Below are 20,066 nucleotides of genomic sequence, written 5' to 3'. Positions count from 1 at the left end.
TGCCCCTATTAGTACCCTAAACAGGGACATAGGGATGGATGGACATAGGGACATTGCTGTTCCTTGGAGTGGCTGCACCACTGAGTCAAAGATGTATCCATGGATTCTACACAGGTATGAATGAGACAGATCAAATTGTTCAAGCAGTGTGTCTGCTGCCATCTAGTGGTATGTAATGAATCTAATCTTATGCATGGCTGAGTGATGTTATGTATGTTCAAAATACAATTCGAGGATTGTTTATGGACAGGCTGGAAGGGTGGTACAGATTTCTTGTCTTTCTTTCTTGACTCTTGTGGAGATGATGAGAAAATAGAAAATCTATGTTTTCCTTTTATGTCTGCAAATGCGAATGTGAATCTGTGTACTCTTTGAATAAAAATGTTAATAAAGTAGTACCTCAATTTGAACATAAATGCAGTACTTGTAAATATACTTAATTACTATACACCACTGCATCTAAATAGAATCACATTCACAATACAGGAAGAAGTGTAAATAGGTTTTCAATGTAATGGGTCCCGGGACCCAGGGTGGTCTTTTAGATGGGTCCCAGACTCCCAGCTACATTGTTCGAGTCCTACTTCAACAACGTTAGCGTATACTGAGTACAGTACTGAGTACATCCCAGGACCCCTGGATGGTGACATGATTGCGTCCTTTCTCAATTTAGTGAGTCTAAGGATGCAGGATGCAGGCTATTTGCTTCATTGTCAGTACAGTCGTTTCTTAAGAGAGAATATTGAAGAATCATCACTGTAATCCACTAATATCCAAAAGATGAAAGCAGATTATTAATTTGCCAATTTGACTAAATCAACTGTAGGTGGCTGTAAGAGGTCCGCTCATAATTCCGAATGTTAGGTTAGTGTGAGCTTAGGGATAGGGTTAGTTAATGATGTTGAGGCTTGTTTGAGGCGGTTTTAGATCTCTTCGTCCATTGTGGGTGAGATTAGGTCAATGCACTGCAGAGGATCATTTTGAGACCGATTTCATGTGACTAAAATGTGTCAGCTGACATTGTAACAACAAAAATACTGACTGACATGTGATGCTCAGACTGAACAGAGAACAGTTTCAGAAGGTATGAAATGAAAGGTCAAAGAGCTATTGCTTGACCATTGACATTTGACATTTACAGCTGTGGTCAGCTAGGTACACTGCAAAGAGTGACTTATTGAATCCAGAGAGTGTGAAAATGTATACCATTAAGTGTCCATTTGATTCTATTGTATACTACACTCTCTGAGTTAAGTTAACACTCATCGTATACATCGTATACCCCGCGTCCAAAACGGTCGAGAAATTAGTTGCTGTGTGGGGGATTTAGCAGAGAACACTCTCCCTCTCTCTCTCTCACTCTCACTCTCACTCACACATGCACAATCCACATTGTAATTAGCAGGCAACAGTGCAAAACTATCCCTCTCTCTGTTTCTAACACAACAGCGCCACGTTTGCCCCTATTAGTACCCTAAACAGGGACATAGGGATGGATGGACATAGGGACATTGCTGTTCCTTGGAGTGGCTGCACCACTGAGTCAAAGATGTATCCATGGATTCTACACAGGTATGAAGGAGACAGATCAAATTGTTCAAGCAGTGTGTCTGCTGCCATCTAGTGGTATGTAATGAATCTAATCTTATGCATGGCTGAGTGATGTTATGTATGTTCAAAATACAATTCGAGGATCGTTTATGGACAGGCTGGAAGGGTGGTACAGATTTCTTGTCTTTCTTTCTTGACTCTTGTGGAGATGATGAGAAAATAGAAAATCTATGTTTTCCTTTTATGTCTGCAAATGCGAATGTGAATCTGTGTACTCTTTGAATAAAAATGTTAATAAAGTAGTACCTCAATTTGAACATAAATGCAGTACTTGTAAATATACTTAATTACTATACACCACTGCATCTAAATAGAATCACATTCACAATACAGGAAGAAGTGTAAATAGGTTTTCAATGTAATGGGTCCCGGGACCCAGGGTGGTCTTTTAGATGGGTCCCAGACTCCCAGTTACATTGTTCGAGTCCTACTTCAACAACGTTAGCGTATACTGAGTACAGTACTGAGTACATCCCAGGACCCCTGGATGGTGACATGATTGCGTCCTTTCTCAATTTAGTGAGTCTAAGGATGCAGGATGCAGGCTATTTGCTTCATTGTCAGTACAGTCGTTTCTTAAGAGAGAATATTGAAGAATCATCACTGTAATCCACTAATATCCAAAAGATGAAAGCAGATTATTAATTTGCCAACTTTCCAGGATCATGTGACAAATTTCAGGCTGGTAGTTTTGGTTGCAAACCCACTTTGATACACTAGAGGACCTCAGAGAGATGCTTTGTTGACTCTTAACTCGCCTCTTACCTTAAATTATGGTAAATCAAAGATATGATGGACATTTTGTTACAACAGCCCAAACATCTGTCTGTGACGCAGTAATTGGAGAATTTACTCAATGCTTGACTAAAGATTAAAGAAAGGATTATACTGTCACTCAGTGTTGCCCCCAGGCTACAGTACAAACATTTCATCATTCTGTCTCTCTGGCACTTTTTAATTCACCTGCAAATACAATGAAAGTATAAGTCTGTATTGTAATTGTAGCTATGAGTTTGAGAAAATGGTCATAGTCTACACTCCGAGTATATACACTGATTTCTAGACAGATGAATAATTATGATTATGAATCCCAAATGTCACTGTGTTTTTGCTCTATTCCTAAAATTATAATGCAATGTGTGAACAACAAGTATAAAGCTGTTGATGATGAGGTCACAAGATGTTGTGGTGGTGGTAAAAAATGAGTTTAGATCAGCTAAATGGCCTGATATCAGCAAATGTATTGATGCCTGTTTATTTCACTTGGATTCCAAGGTTACAAAACACACAGACATAGACACATTAGCAAGCTCTAAAAATGTCTCTGTGTCAATCAAACCACACTGACTGCCAATCAGCATCAGCTCCCAGCCTCCTACTTTAAAGTTCCCAGACCCTGTTATTATAGAGTTAGCAAAAAGACTAGAAAGGTAATAGGGTATAATTTAAAAAGTCCTTGTAAAAACAAGGGCCACACCCAATATTTGTATGTGCAATATTCCTCATAAATGGGACCAGAAAAAATAAAGTGAGATCAAATGATTATCATAGGTGCATACTATTGCATATCTGCAATGTATCTGATGTAATGCAATGACACTGTTTTCACACAAGTCTGTAATTGTTACTTTTTGTAAGTAATGCGAGAATGGTGTTTCTACAGTGAAGATCAAGACATAGTTACACTGATACAAAGACAGGGCGGCTTTATAGGACATTTTATAGTCCGCAAACTAAGGCCACGCTTGTTTTTGGAAAGCTTTGAATCCATACCATTTATTCAATCCATAGGTTTTGCACGGTCGGGAAGCTTTGATAAAAGTGTCCGAACATCAGTCCAAGAACAACGCAGCCCATATTATTGAGGAAAAGAGAACCGGAGTCAAGCTGGTGAGTCATCAAAGAGAGTTTACCGTTGTCTACAGCAGATTGTTCTGGCATGTTAACCCAGTGTTATTAGAAACGCTCTACTTCAAATGTCAGCCGCAGCATGCCGTCTGTCTCCCATGATGTTTCCACTGTTATCACATGTCAGAGTGGGGACAACGCTGGGCAAAAAGTACTAAGAAATACAAAATGTGGCAACAAATGTGTAGGCAACATCCCAAAGGAGCTGTATGAGATTTATAGCTGGTGTTTGCAGAAGCCCCAGCACATCATCAGAGATGAGCTTCTCTCCCTCCAGGACCCAGAAGGGCTTCGTAGCCAAAGCTGAGCTCATCGCCCCAGCTACAATCTGTTCGCACTGCCGCTGTCAGAAAAAGCCATAAGGGCTGGTATTAATCCAGCCTGACAGCGTGTCGTGGGTTCGACTCCGGATCCCGACAATCTTCGTGTCACCCCCCATTGCTCTCCCCATTTCTTGGCAGCTTACTTTCAATCTATCAATAAAGGCAGAAACCCCCCCCCCCCCCTAGCCAAGAACTGATGCAATGTAGAATCCAGTCATGTACAGGGCAATGACTTTCTGGAACTCTCTACCAGTATGCATCACAGAAATTAAGCTTACAGGCATGTTAAGAAAAGACTAAAGCATTTTCTTACAACAACCTCGTTATTGGCTGCTTCTAGCCATTGGGACGGCAAAGCGGCCTCTGGGCAATGGGAAGCATAGATATATATACAGTATATGATGGGAAGGGCCCAAGGGGAGAGGCATATATCCCTGGCAGCCACGCAGAAGACTAACACACTGTCTGAGACAGTGCACGCAGCAGACAAGCATGATTATTGATCATTGATCACTCAGTCACACTCACAGCTTGACGCTGAAGACACGTTTGCAGATCAGCAGCGTCAGTCAGAGCATGGTCATGAAGTGCTTTGAGAGGCTAGTAACGGCACTGCTACTCTCTCCCCAGGACCTTGGACCCACTGCAGATTGCCTACCGTCAAACAGAACCACTAATGACACCATCTCCTAGGTTCTGCATGCCATCCTCTCACACCTTGACAACAAAGAGTGGAGGGGGTATGTTAGGCTGCTACTGTAACTGACTTTTTACACCACAATAACACAACTTAATAGTTCATACTTGATAGCTGTTACAGTACAATTTGTTACAGTATTGATATTGTGGTCCTGAAATCTGTTTCTTTCTTTATTCTTATCAACAGGTGTAAACAAAGTGGAAATTATTCGTCGTATAAGCGCCAATCATTTGCAGTTCTCAAAAAAATCGGAAAATAATAATGTTTCAAGTAGTTTATGCACTCCTAATCTTAGTTTTCAGAAGCTCTCGAGTCTCTGTCTTAATAACTTGCTCCTGTAATGGAGGTGCGAGGTGCAGCATTGCCGCGCCATTTGTCACCCAGACAGGTGGTATTTGGAGAGAAAGCTGGAGGCGGTTGTCTGAGGATCAGAAATGAGAGAGCCCTCCTGCTCGTCCTCTCCCTGTTCGTACTGCTGCAAGCAAGAGAGAACAAGGAGGGAGTCCAGGAATTCCAGCCTTCTGACATGCTAAACTCTCACCGTGTTCCTCGTGTCCCTGCGGCATGAACATGGCCTCTACAGGGTCAAGACCAAAGTGGACACAAGGATAAATCTAAGCTACTCTTCTCTCAGCTGTGGCTCCGTCTCAGGCATGAGGGGGGATTTGATTTCTGTCACCAGTGTGCACTCAGATGTGTAAACATTGTTGCAGAAAGCACATGAGAACTATAGGTACAATGGTGTGTTTATAAAGGTGAAAGGGAAAGTGGTTCTGTTCAGGACAAGCACTATACCTGTGGTGATGATCTCTGCCATCTGCGGCACCTTGTTCTCACTCCCCCCTCCCCGACATCCAGTTGGATCAGCCAGGTGTGTGGAATGGATCAACCAATGTTGCAGAGGATAGACAGGCTGCAGCTAATGACAACAGGCTGGAAGAGGAAGGGAGGAAAGAAGGAACTTGATGAAAGACATGTCTGGGTGTTGTTCAGCATTCTTTTCTAAATCTGGTGAAGCTCTGAATGAGATATAGACATACATACGTATCAGCTACTCAAAGGTCAAAGTAGCATCTTTGTGTACAATAATGCATAATCAAGTCAACAAGGTAATATTTATTTTGTGTAAAACTTTGAGCAAGCTAGTTTGCATCTCTTCCTAACCAGAACTAACATCTTGCTGGGCTTAGACCGATATTTGATATTATAGCAGTCAAAAGGGGGACATCAAAGAGGAAGGACGGGTACCCATTCCCCACGTGGGGAAGGAACAACTCTAATTAAGTGTTTGGGTCAGATGTAGAGTTGCTGTCCGGCTCCATATATGCAGATCTAGGTGAAGATCCAGTCTTCTCCATGTATGGCTATCCAAGGTTTGATGAGGTCAGTGTCATGATCTTCATACATGAAGACGGCCATATATGGAGTGTGTCACGCGGCGTGATGGACTGACAGCCATATATGGTGGCGTGACGTGTCACAAGGCATGAGGGACTGACGGCCATATAGACATCAGGAACACAATGTGACACATACAGTACATGTGTGCAGAAATGTATTTCCTGTCCTGGTATGAGTATTGAAAGAAAATGAAACATAACAAGGGAATATTAGTTAAAATATGGTCGAATATTTAACCCTGAAATGTTAGTGTACGGAAAGTAGACTAACATACTGGTAGTTAAATCATGGTCATTCATTTTCTGTTGACAAGGTTTGGGAGCTATGGGGTTAAAGGCATGTTAGCAATAGGTCCAGGAAGTGAGGTATCAGGAACATCTATAAAAGTACAGGAAGTGAGGTGGCCAGGAGTTCCATTTTAGTTATCAAAAAGAGTCTTTGGTGGTGGTGTTTTTTTGGTTTGTCAAAGACACTTTTTTAAATACTAAACCATAATCAGAAACTGGTAAACCACAGAGTAGTTGGGCTGGAAAACCTTGACATCTGAAGAAGAAAAGTTTGGTCAAGGAACATTTCTGAGGGTTTAGCTGATCTTTTGGACAAAGGGGAACGTTCTGTGGCCTCCTGACTTGAAGGTTGGGTGAGGAATATGCTTTTTCCCCTTTTTGAGCAATGCGTTACCTTTTTATGTGATGACTATGGATTACTTGATTTTACAATTTTTGGTTTGATTATTTTGGTTTTCTTTGGGATAATTAATTTGATACTTGGCTTGACTCATTGGAGACATTGAAAGGATCTTTACGTTGCAGGAACATTTTCATTTCATTCATTGAAACCTATTGATTGTTTTGTTCAATTGAACTGAATTATTATTTTGGTTGATCAAGTTAAAGTAAGATAAAGAATATTGCAATTTAACTTCAAAGGCAACAGTTTTGTGTTTTGCCTTTTGGTGTGCAATGCAGTTTGTATAGTAGTATAATTATGACTATATTATATTACTGATGCAGGTACAGGACCAGGCATTTACACTAAGGGTTGGTTACACCTGCAGGTAAATAAAACCTCCATCAGGTGAAGTCAGCTTTCAGGTTGCCAGGCCGGGCAAGTGCTCATTTGGGGCAGGACACATTAACATCAACACAAGATATCTGTCTAAACACCTGAGTGTGCATGGCCAGAGTCTTCTGGTCTGTGGAATGCAAAATAACAGCACCATTTACCTATAGTGTGCTGTTTTCACTGTTGCTACCTTCGATGTCGCGTGCATGCATCCGCCTGGGTGACAGCAGACTGCTGGGCGGATGGAGAAGGATCAACATATGGAATGTCAGAACAGGTCCGCATACAATGTTATTATTCAGATTGTTATACAGTAACAACACAAACAACAGCAATCATCAAGTCATGTCATGAAAGAGCAGAGACACATTTTACATTGACAATTCAATTTCCCCCTTTCACCATAAAATACCTCCTTGGAGCGGTGGATCTCCATTTAATTTTGTTCCTGGAGTGTGGGCAAATGATAACAACATGGCTCCAGATTTTGTTCTGTGCTTCGCTAAGGTAAATTTATGATGGGACATAAGAACATCTGCATGCATCATTTTTCTCAAATTATTCATGGATTTTATCCCCTGTCATAGGGGAGGCAGGATTAGGAATCAAGATGCCTGACTACTCTGCGTTTTCTGAGCAAAATGCCAATACTGTAGCAGGGTACTACCTAGCATTGCGTAGGTACATGTTGAAACAGTTTGGCCTCGCTGTGACATAATTTTGTCTGCCAAGTAGGCCTGATGTCATATTCATGTTCAAATACAGTATGGAGTTCACAGAGGAGATTGTGTGCACATCTTGTACCTGTATTTAGGCCAGGTGCTGGACATCAAAGCAAGAATCAACAAGAAGGTAAAACATCTGCTCACTGATTTAAAGCTCCCAAGACTTTGCCAGAGTTTCACATGGTTCCATTTTTGGCTCTCGGTTAGTATTAAATGTAAGTTTTAAATGTTAATATTAAACTGTAAAACGTTGCCCATGCCATTTCCCACATCATAAAACACTGCTATGCAAAGTTTCAGACCCCTTAACCCTCATCATCTTTTCTATAGACTACATAAAATCAACCTTCCGTGACATCATAGCCATATTCAGAATTGTTGAATTGTATTATGTTCTCTGCCATTTTTGCTTATCTGGATATATGCTGCAGCTGAGCCAGTCTGCATTTCTGTCACTGGGTGACTCCACAGGATGAAGCTGCACAGCACCACACACCCCTGTACAGACCCCTGTACCACACACCCCTGCTCTCCACAGCACCCCTGTACAGAAATACAGGTACTATAGTTAGGGCTGGTATGGTGGTCCTTGAAATGTTTGAGAACAACCAGTATTGTAATTGTATAGCAGGCGTGAAATCCTTCAAATCCACATGCCAGCTCTGACAGTGTGATAAAACTGTCAGATGTGATGACAGTTCCTCAATGTTGGATCCGATTCCTTCGATTCCTCCAGTTCTGAATCCCAACCCTAACTATAGTAGTATGGAAAGATGGACAGATCATCCCAAAACCTCTGGTCGTCGAGCTAATCTTCTAACCTTTAGCCTACTGTCAACGTGATGGACTGTGTATGTTAGCAGCAGCCTAACTGGCGTCGAGAGACATGTTACTTTGTCACAGTGAAGAGATACAGTATATGGAAGGGGCGGTGTTGTGGAATTGCAAACTGAGGGGTTAAACCAAGACTCATCTTGCCTCCCATTGTCACTAATGACCCACAGGTTTCAGCAGCAGTGTCAGTAGAACGAGGCGGTGATGGAATGTGATTTTATTAGTGCAGCATGGTTATGTTTTTAGTTTAGTTTGTTGACTGCTTCAAAAGAGCACAGTGTTCCACTCACTGCACACATCTGTCCAACACAGTTTCCGTCTCAATGTGTCTGTCTTTTTCTAAGTCTGTAACCCCCCACCCTCTCTCTCTCGCTCTCTCTCTCTCGTCCTATTTTTAAACTCAAATGCACAGAGGCACACACATGCATAAACACGCAGACACGCATGCATACGCACACGCACGCACGCATGCACGCACACCCACACACTTTTTGGGGGTCCCCAAATGACAGTGAAGTGAAAATTGAAAAAGAGTTAAATTAATAAAAGACCATTACATCAGACTATAGGTCTAAAAACTGGTCAAACATTGGCCAAATAATCAAATAATATAATGTATAAGAAAGACCTCTCAAATATGATTATTGGGGGGGGGGGGGCTTTACGGCTTGAAAAGTTTGAGAACCACTGCTTTAGGAGACCATGCATGTCCTGACAGTGATGGCATATTTTATCCCAAAACTAATCTTGCACGCATGTCTGTCAATGCAAAACTTATGACACTTACTTAAATCCATGTCAACTCCACCCCTAAAATACTTATCAATGGTAAGATGTCAGCCCCCACTGGAATTTAAGAGCTTCCCTAACTCTGAAGATGACATTATAGAAGAAGAAGAGAAAACTATAAATATAACTAAAACTAAAAAAAATAATATATATATATATATATATATATATATATATATATATATATATATATATATATATATATATATTATTATAATAATAATAATAGTAATACACGTAATAAAAATAATAAATAAATCAACTGCAGCAAAAACAGAGAAATTAGATTTTCATCTTTGATGATGTGTCTGGGATTGTATCACTGACTGAATGAAGGACTTTGTGGTGGACTCAAATGTTAATTTAAACCCAATTGTTTACACCCATAAGAACAACAGTTCAGCCTATACAATTTTCAGGGTATGCAATCTACTTGTGTTTTCCCTGTCTCGAAACAGCCCTCCTGTGCAAAATAGTGTGACCCTCTTCTATTGCACAGATATTTCACTTTCAAACATGTTTGGGTTCATTTTTACATCCATTTTATCAGACATGCCCCCTTCCTATACAAATCCATTGTAACTTAATCAAACTGCACCTGTCCTTGGTTCTGGTGACTGATATGATATTGTTCTTCTAATGGGTGAGGGCCGTGTTTCATTTGTTTTTTAATACAAAACTAATCAAATCCCAAAATATTAAAACAATATTGACAAAACTAATTGAAAAGACACTCACGTATTAGGACTATCAGTAACACTCTCCAGAACAAATGTTTTAAATGAGCCTAACATTTGAGTTTGAAGTTACAATCGAATCAATAGCCCTGGTCCAGTGCGTCAGCGTCAGTGAGAGACTCGCTGATGCACTGGAGGACCCAGATGAGATTAGACCAGGGCTAAAGTTACAATGCAGGGACGTGTCTGATACAATGAAAACATTGTTAAATCAGAGGATATGTTCTTGTTCCTGTCTGTTTCTGTGATTTTTGTCCTGTAATGTCTATTATTCTGTAATGTATTGTGTCCATGACGTTTTGCGTCATGGACGCAAAACAAATGTCAGTGTTGTATCGTATCGTATGTCGGTATCGTATCATATGAATAGGCCTATCAAATATCTAAATTGAATACTGAATGGCCAACAGCACGAGCACCAAGGACCGCCCCGCTCGATCCTGATTGGAGGAAGGCCCCCTCTATCCTGATTGGATGAAGGCCCACCACCAAAACCGAAACTAGGGTTTTTTGACCCCTGCAGTTCCAAGGACCCAGTGAGGCTCTCCAACGTTGACGCACTGGGCCCTAGTGGTAAGAGGAGGTACTGCATGCGGACCCGTGGAGGTATGAAGAGGAAACCCCGTGCAGCTGGGCTTTAACGTTGAGCGCGTTTGCACTTCCGCATTTTGGGCACCAAGTTTTGGCGCCGGTTTATACTCTATGTGCGGTTCACTGGGGATAGGGAGGAACTAATTATAATTATGGTCAGCACCATAGACATTATATAAAGGCTCAAGGCGGAGTCTCTGACGTAGTTTTCCCGGCAGCCATCTTGCTGAGGGGCTAGTACAGTACAGTATGTTCTATGGCAGCTCATAACTCGCTCAAATCTTGACGGATTTACAAACGGGTTGGTTTTATTACAAACATGATCAACGTGGCTATGATTCAGGATCTGCTTAATGTTATTTTTTATATGAACGTCATATAAAATCATAGTATCAAGTATGTGGACATCTCTGACGTTTATAACAAACCAAACCGTTTGAAAATTGGTTGAAAATGTAGCAAGTTATGGTTATTTAAAAAGTACCTGCCCCATAGACACAATGTTATGCTGCCCCTCGGTAAGATGGCCACGCTCTCCATTGGCCAGCAGCGCAGGTGAGCCATCTAGCCGTTCTTATGGTCAGACTCAGAACACTATTCTCGCAGATTACGGCCATCTTACCATAAGGTGATACCTAGGTGCAACTTCCAATGGCAGCCCATTCATCCAAACAGAAAATCTGATTGTATTAAACAACGTCAAACTCACCAACATTGCAGATGTATGGAAAGCTTGAATTATTCTCATTCTATCCTCAAAGTGTTTTCTTTCATAAAATTCCACTGTATACATGTTATGAGCTACTTTGTATCCTTGCAGGTGATTATTTTTCTAAGTGCTGGAGTTTGGAAGAGCTCGTTAGATATCACTCAACTGCTGTGTGTAGGCCTACCACCTGTTTTGAATTAGCACATAATGCAAGAGGCAGCAGGACATTGCTTTACTGAAAACGAGTGCTTCCAAACTCTGATGGAAACATGGCTGCGGTCTGCAAATGGTCAATAGTAGGGAGGATTATCGAAAATAAATAAATTAATTAATGAATTAAGTGAAATCAGTTAATGTACCTTTAATAACTGTCTGGGGTGCTCACAAAAACCTTAGTAGACTTTCAAATGAACCCAAACATGTCTGAAAGTGAAAATCCTTTAGCTCTTATATTGGTGTGTAATAGACTTTAATCCAAAGGCCAGCATGACAATTCAGTTATTCTAGTTAGTAATAAACTATATTTGTGAGGGAAATTCTCAGCAGGACTACAAATGCAACAAAGATGCTCCGAGGTTATACAGAGAACAATACGACATTCTAAACGAGCAGGAAATAGCCTAATTTGACATTTATTTCAGCTGTCTAAAACCAGTGACGCCACACAAGCCATATGAGTGATATGACCCAACTTGACTATGATTGAAGAGGGCTTTGTGGATCATAAATAAGTTAAAATGAATGAATGAAACTAAATCGTGTGTAACTTGGCCTACCTGAAAAGGTAACTGGAGATTCATGAGATGTTTTCGCGCCACAGGGCTGTGCTTGCAGGGGCAGGGAAGAAGATGGGAGGACCGAGGGAGAGAAGAGAACTCCGATGGAAAAAAGAGAAGAAAATAAAAAGGAAGAGCTTAGGAGTTAGGACTCCCCTTCAGGCATCCGAACATGTCTGGACTGTTCTGCAGCTTGTGTGCACTGCAGCCAACGCCAGCAGGGTTAACCTAACTAACTTGTGAATCGGAAAATAGCTTCTACAGTATCATCAGACACACTGCATGGTCTCCGGCTGCAGGTAATCAAGGATGTGCTAAACGGACCACCAGCACCACTTGTGACTATACGGAGAAGGACGTCGGGACTGAGAGTGAGAGGGCATTTCTTTCACCCCGACAGAGGACCCTTCATCACTTTCAATCATTTTTTGGATATGCTACAGGTGGAAAGGTCGAAACAAACACAAGCTGTGGTCCAGTGGAGTTAGTGCACCAGTAGTCTACAGGAACCGCAGGTAGGCTGCTATACCCACTGAGGTGGAGGGTGAGGGCAACTGGCAAGCATTTGGGCTCCCATGAGCACTTAATTCTTGTAAGTGTCACTTACTCCTGATCGCATTCTGTGTGGATTTATTGGTCTAGTTAAAGAGAGTTGCTGGAATGCTAGCATTGATTGAATTATACACGACGTCGTTAAGTGTTGCAAACTAGGTTGGCTGCGGTGAACCGTAGGCTATTCTCTCTCTCTACTGAATGGTAGGTATGTGAGTTTGTAGAGAGGGGGGTATTAGTTGTCTGTGTTTTAAATGGGCATGCTGGCACAAACCAAAACATTAAAGTCCGAATCACTGCTACACTAACTGACAGCTATGGGTTTTCATTCATTGTCAACTGTAATACAATAATCATCTACTATTGGACAGTCAGCTGTGAAAACATTACTGTTTAATCTGAATGTATTAACCATGAATAGACTAGACTTAAAATCACCAACTGAATGAACTGAAGCAAAACAATATTAATGTATTTTTAAGAAACACCCCAGGTATTTCAATATATTGTGACAGCTTTGCAGTCTCCCATGTCAAGCATGCTTTGCTGACCTCAGCTGACTTCACACCTATACTGCATACATTACTCTTGCTACAGTCCAGCATTAAGGTGACATTCTGCCATGATAGAAATGCACTGTCACAGAAGAGTTTGTATTGCTAAGTAGTATCGTGTGTGAAGAATCAAGATTCAAGAAGAGATGGTAATTTCATCCCTTTCCTCCCCTTGTCTGTTTATGTCTTCATGGTTTCAATCATTTGTTCCACTTCTGAAGGAACTCTTCTCTTTACTGTGGCTCCCACCCCCCACCTCATACTAACTGTTGTGGTTAGTGGTAGAAAGAAAACTTTGTAACTATTCTAGTCCTCTCCTGTTTTCAATAACCCCAACAGAGTTCAACTCTGTTCTCCCTTCCTCTCAGCATCTTCACCTCTGGGTGCAGCCCTACTGTAGCTTGTGGGTAGTTATGAGAAGGTAACCAGTTCGGCTGTCAAGGGTCCCTGAGAGACACTTAACCCCCAACTGCCCCCTCACCCTGAGCACATCAGCTTGGTGAAGCTGAAACTGAATATCTCCCATGGAATTAATAAAAACCATCACCACCTCACTTCTCATGCTATTACAATATGTGTTGTTATATCTGCCAGGCTGGAATTGCAGGGACGGGAGAGTTTGTTTTCACCCCTGCAGAGTGTGTGTGTGTGTGTGTGTGTGTGTGTGTGTGTGTGTGGGTGTGTGTGTGTGTGTGTGTGGTGCGTGCGTGCGTGCACAACTACTACAGTGGTCAGCGTCATATTTATTGTGCATGCTGTCGACAACAAGCCACGAAATCTGTCAGACACAATTATGCTAGTTTTGTGAATTATTAATAGCACTAGCAGCACTACCTTCCCGCCAGGCTATGGGATATGTGTCTGTGAGGCTATGGAGTGGAACTAGTCAATTGGGCGCATGCTGTTTGTGTGACTTACCGGTACACAGGCTGTACTGTCAAGTTAGTCATTGGTGTGTTTTGGCAAAGAAAACAGGCACTTACTCAATGCAATATTGATAATCTGGCCCAGATCATTAATTCAATGCGAGTCCCTGAGAAAGGTCATCTACCATGTTGAACATTATGTTGAATTTGAATGGATTTTAATTGAATCTGGTGGACCAGGTGCCATGCTGCTGGTCAAAAATCATGTAATCTTGTAGCCTAATAGGCTAATGTCCTCCCATTCTATCTATGAATCTCTGTCTGACCAACCGACTTAAAACAGGCTGTGTGTGTCGCCAACGACCAGAGAAAGTGTAGTAGAATGTGTCTAGCATCGAGTCATTTGGAATATGAAAAACTTCCCCAAATCCACCACTCTGTAACTCTTTACACTCCATTACTCAAACAATCATATCACAAAGTTCATATTTTTATTATAGCTTTACGCTCCACTATTACAATTACAGTATGCCTATAAGCGTAGTACAGATTCTAATATTCTAACATACCAAGGCATTTTCTACACCCAATGTTTACTGTAACAACAACATGCATACTTTATGGGCTGATGTAATCATTGGCACATCATCCCTGCCAATTTTATCATCTTCTGCCGTTTTCCCACTTGCATGTAAATCCAGTACAGATATTTTTCCTCACCACACACATTGCTGTGTTGTCACTGCTATTGTATCCTACTGACTCACATGCCAGTGAGGAGCCCCCACCGGGAGGACTACTCTTCCTGCCTAACACTCCCTGATGTAGGAGTACGTGCAATGATCAATGCAATGTCACCCTCCCCGCCCGGCTTCCCTCCCCCGAACACGAGCCAATTGTGTTTGCATAGACGCCCGACGAAGCCTGATGCACCACGGTGGATTCAAACACGCAACCTCTGTGCGTGTTCGTGGCAGTAAAGTGTGCATAGTGGGTTGAGGATACACTGAGGCCCCTTTTCCACCGGTTGGTTCCCAATGGGAACCGGTTCAGTTCTTTTTGGTTTTTAGTCCATGAGCCAGAGCTCCAAAATTGAAATGTTAATTATGAATTGAGCAGGTAAAACCATACCTATATTAGATTGTTATCACCATGAAACTTCCCCAATTGAGTACTTACACGAAGACAATGATTTATTGTATTACACATTTTACATTTTTAAATATGCAAATGAGGCATTATGTAGGAAAATATGCTAAATAATCGAAAATATGAAAAAGCTACTACTGTGGAAGGCTTATCATGTATTAATTTACTTGTATTGATCCTATAAACAATTTAATATAGGGTATAGTTTTCCCACCAATTTTGGAGCTCTTGCTCATGGACTAAAAACCAAAAAGAACTGAACCGGTTCCCATTGGGAACCAACCGGTGGAAAAGGGGTCTGAGAGTGAGCGTGTGTGACAACGAGGCTATCGAAACATAAACTGTTATTGAACAAAAATGCTTCATAAGCAATGTTACTAACTAAGAGATTAGCTGAAAATGATATATTTTCTTGTGTGCATAAGGAGTGGATGTGGGAGAATTACGACCACAGCAGAGAGTTAGATTAGCCGGTCTACAAGCCTGCAGATGCCTATTTCCTAGTCTTGATGAACTTTGCTCTCGCGGCGGCCATAGCATTCAATTCATTACCTGTTACATTCATCCAAGGAAGGAAATGTGGGAGTGGCTCTCCATTGCCTGTACATTATTTTATCCAGCAATGTAATGCTGTTCCAGTGGAAAAGGCATTTTACACAGGTCCAGGTGGACCACCCGGCCTGGTGGAGATACTGCTCAAAGGGCCCCGCTCAACGGTCCCCTTTCTCATTCCAGCCATGCTTTGCCATTATCGTGTGGGGGGGACCCTGGACTGCCTCCAGGCTCCAACTGTTTAATCCATGTAATGGTCTGCTGCTGGTTACTGTGTGTTTGATGTGAGATCGGCTCTGTTTTTTGTTGGGAGACAGCTTTGAAGTGATCCTCATCGTAGCTGTTATGTAATTTAATTTAATTTTCATGTTTAAATACTTATACAGTTATTGTTGGCGTGCCGTGTTTGATAGTGGTGCGCCTCAAATGACAGCTTTTGTATTAAAAGGGTTTTAGGCCATGAGCTTTAGAGTCAGGTGACTCTAACTAAAGGCCTTTTATTTCTTCTCTTTTCATGTCTTTGAATGAACAGAGGGTGATTCAACTGGTTTCCTATGAGTCAGGGAAATTCAGAAGAAGGAAAAAGAGAAATGATTTAAATGGTTTATTGTTGTTATTATTTATTATTACTATTATAATTTTGAAAGATCTTGTGCAATGTCTTTAATTTAACAAGATATTCCTTATCTTCTGATACTCTGATGTTTCATAGATGTCCCAATCTATAGGGGCTTGGAAGATTTCAAAATACTAATGCTAAAAATGTAGTCCCTTTGTTTGGTTTGGATGAGGACATTAAGTGAGGTCCATCCGTCCATGCTGAGAGGCGAGTTTACTCACCCTGTGGGCCAGAGGTCAGACGCTACTTGGTGATATTATGTTATTGTTTCTGACACCACCAGAGTACTGTTTTATTTTGTCCCTCTTATAATGTACCTTAAGCACAGAGTGCTAGTACTGCTGAATCTAAGACCTGTGTAGGTAATTCACTGTGACACCACCCCACTCTCTTTCATCCCCTCCAATCCCCTGTCCCCCTGTTCCTGTCTGTCCCTGGGCTGATGGCATGCTGCTGGGGGAGTCTGGCCCTTATACAATCTTCCACTCTGTCACAGTGCGGTTAACATTGGCCCACCGCCCCCCCTGGGAGAATGGCATCTCCACCAAGCCCACGGTTCTGGTATTCTGCCTGGGCTGTGCTCTCAGTAAAGTACAGTTCAGCTTGAGTGCAAGTCCCCCACAAAGGGTCTGTGCAGGGCTGCTCCGGTGCTCCCTACATGGGTTTCTCTCACTTTCACTTTCCTCGAGGCTCCAATTATGGCAATTTGAGGAAATAGCTGTTCTTAAGTACAATGTTCTTTAACATCTTGCTGACCCAGGTGGGCCGTTGTGGGTGTGGCCATAATTCCGTCATGCTTTTAAAGTTCCAGGTGTGGAGAGGCCACTCTTGGAATGTGCCAAGTAAGATATATGGGGGAGGTCCAAAATTAGCACTTTCCTTCAATAACATGGAAATGTATTTTAAGAGGTACATTACTTCTACATTAGAGTCTTCACAGTCTGTTCTTTATATTGCACTGTATATTATGTATATTTTAGAAGATTGACATTCAACCTTCAGCCTTACCAACATACACAAATCAATGTCTCCGCAATTCCTGTCTCTCTCCACTGTTCTGCCAGTAAAGGCTAAATAATGGCCAACACATGTGACAATTACTTTTTGGGGACATTTTTGCCTTTATTTAGAGCACAACAGAGAGAGACAGGAAATGCGTAGAGTAGGGAGATGACATACTGTACAGCAGCATCAGAGAATTGCGACCATGTGGTAGTGGTATGCACTAGACTGGATCCAGACCATAGACCCCGCCCACTCTCTGAGTGGACTGCGAAGCTTCAGTCTGATAATCAGGCTAGGTATTAGGTAACTATGCACCCTAACCATTGGGTTGCCACAGCATTGAATATTTAATTTAAAACAGACTCTCTGGACAGGGGCTGAGGACAATTCCTCAGCCCCTGTCCAGAGAGTCTGTGGTGCTTTTTTTTAACTTTTCGTTGTTGTTGCTTTTTGTTTCTCCATAATTCAATTTCACCTGCTAATTAATTGGCAGGTGTGGAGCCCCCACCTGGATGAGATTGTAGAGCGGACTCAGCGGAGCCTCCGTCCTACTCCTCCTGCCCAACACTCCCTACCGACAGGTGCTGCCCCAGCCTGTAGGATTACGTGCACCCTCTCCACCCGGCTTCCCTCCTCCCAAACGGGGGCCAATTGATATATAGACGCTTAACAAAGTCGGATGCATGGATTTGAACCCACAACCTCCGTGGTGGTTAGCACTGCAGGCACTTTACCACTGCGGCACCCAAGCGTCCCTTCAATTGGTGCTTTCATGTGTTTGTATGTGAGAGAGAGGGAGACCTTGTGTTCATGCATCTGTTGGGAAGTATAAGGAAGGGAGGAGAAAGCCAATTTTATATCCATTCTAAATAAACGCTTTCAGCATTTACTGTAGTGCTACTTTTAGTTTTCAGCTGGCTGGGTTTTTAATGGCAATTAAGACATTAATGCCTTTCAATTACATCTTTAAATTAGACTTTTCGTAACATCCTTAGACCAATCTAAATATGCTGTGGGTAGGTTGAGGTCTTAACACCTGGCCTGAATAACTAAAAAGGAAGCTTGGCATCAAAGATGCCGCATGCACCAGAAGCAGAACAAAACAACTTGAAAGTGAAGTGGGTTCACTTGCCTGGTATGCAATTGTACATAATTTCATTTTATAGGTGTGGATGTTTTTAAATGTGGACATTCACTCTGCCTCCAGCTGTGGAGAGGGGAAAAGGTCACTACAGTACATTTGGCATGCATTAAGTTTGGTGACGTGCAATGCATGTTTGGGACAATAATGGCTTTGTGGCTTCTGAATTATACCTCAGGGACAAACATTTCAATTCTAATTAGGAGTTTCTGTCATTTGGAAATGTCTGAAGTGGATGCCAGTTGTTTTCCTTTGACAAATTTAAATTAGACCAGACCAACTTCCTCATGTCTCAGCTTTTACTAATGCACATCATTAAAGTTTCCAAATGCTGGTATTACACAGGGATATGAGTCAAGAAATATTATAGACTCTATGATCAGGTGCACAGCCAAAACTGCTGTTAGAGGAACTTGAGGTCTCCATACTGTCCTGTCGGTAGCCAGTAGAGGAGGTGGTCTCACTAACCAACCTCTTATGCATCACAGCTGTTTATGTGCGTGTGTGTGCCACACAAGAGTATTACAACAGAATGAAGTCTGCACAGTGCTGCCTTTTTTTGCAAACATTATCAAGACGATCAGTCTTTGAGCGTCAAGCTCAACTCTCTCTCATGCTAGGGAGATCTGACTGAGGCCGCATTATGACAGTAAATCTGCTTTGGGCCACGGTTGTTATTCCAGTGGTGCCATGCAGGGCAAAACATGCACAACCTCCAGATGATGTTGATTTCCGATACAGACATACATCGTGCCAGTAAATAATTTCTGTCTGCTGTCATCATGCCACATCATCCGTACGCTAATGTATAGTAGATGTTTGATATGGTAAAGTTAAATAGTTCCTTGTGTTAGGGTTGCCATTGCTATACCTTTTCCATGTATAGGATTGCAGCAGATCAAGTGTTGCTGCTTTTGGTTTAGCATCTGTAAGCTATTTGATGTAGCAACTCTGCTCGTCTGCTGCACATATTTTTTTTCAGTTCAGCTGATGAAGTAGAGTAGAGTCAATGTTTTAATTAGCATTTATTGCACTGTAGGCTACTGTAGCCTGTAGATTCAGCCTGTGGAGATTCAGCATTTCCTCTGTCTTATTTTGTAAGAAAAGATGTTCATAGTGGTGTGTGCTGATTTTACCATCTTTTTTGTCTCTGCTGTCAGTGATTATATCAAATCAAACTTTATTTGTATAGCTGGAACACATTTCCAATGACCAAAGGGCTTCACAGAGCATATAACATGCAGAAATGAGAAATAAAATGAAGACAGAGGAAAACAAAAAGAAGAAAAACATGAAAATAAAACAACATATCAGTATATGCAGCACATCAAAGGTTGTAGGCCATGAGGAATTCTAAAACGGGAGGGAGCCGAGGACTGGGGTGATTATGGTCCCGCTTTTTCGTGCCAGTGAGGAGGCGAGCGGCAGCGTTTTGCACAAGCTGTTGACGACAGGTTAT

At 41.8% G+C, this 20,066-nt stretch overlaps 1 protein-coding gene across 1 annotated transcript in view; it reads left to right on the top strand.

Annotated features, from left to right (window-relative positions):
* Positions 1-12,328: 12,328 nt before the first annotated feature.
* Positions 12,329-20,066, top strand: part of LOC308333335 (collagen alpha-1(VII) chain-like) — a gene marked incomplete at its 3' end in the record, with an annotated part of 63,290 nt that continues 55,552 nt past the window's right edge. Inside the window, exon 1 of the mRNA XM_080789683.1 lies at positions 12,329-12,684. The remainder of the gene's footprint in view (positions 12,685-20,066) is intronic.

This window comes from Protomyctophum bolini (genome assembly GCF_963924005.1).
Source record: "Protomyctophum bolini genome assembly, chromosome: 2".
NCBI classification, from domain to species: domain Eukaryota; kingdom Metazoa; phylum Chordata; class Actinopteri; order Myctophiformes; family Myctophidae; genus Protomyctophum; species Protomyctophum bolini.
The sequence above is the reverse complement of the archived record's forward strand: the minus strand, read 5'-3'. Positions and strand labels throughout refer to the sequence as shown.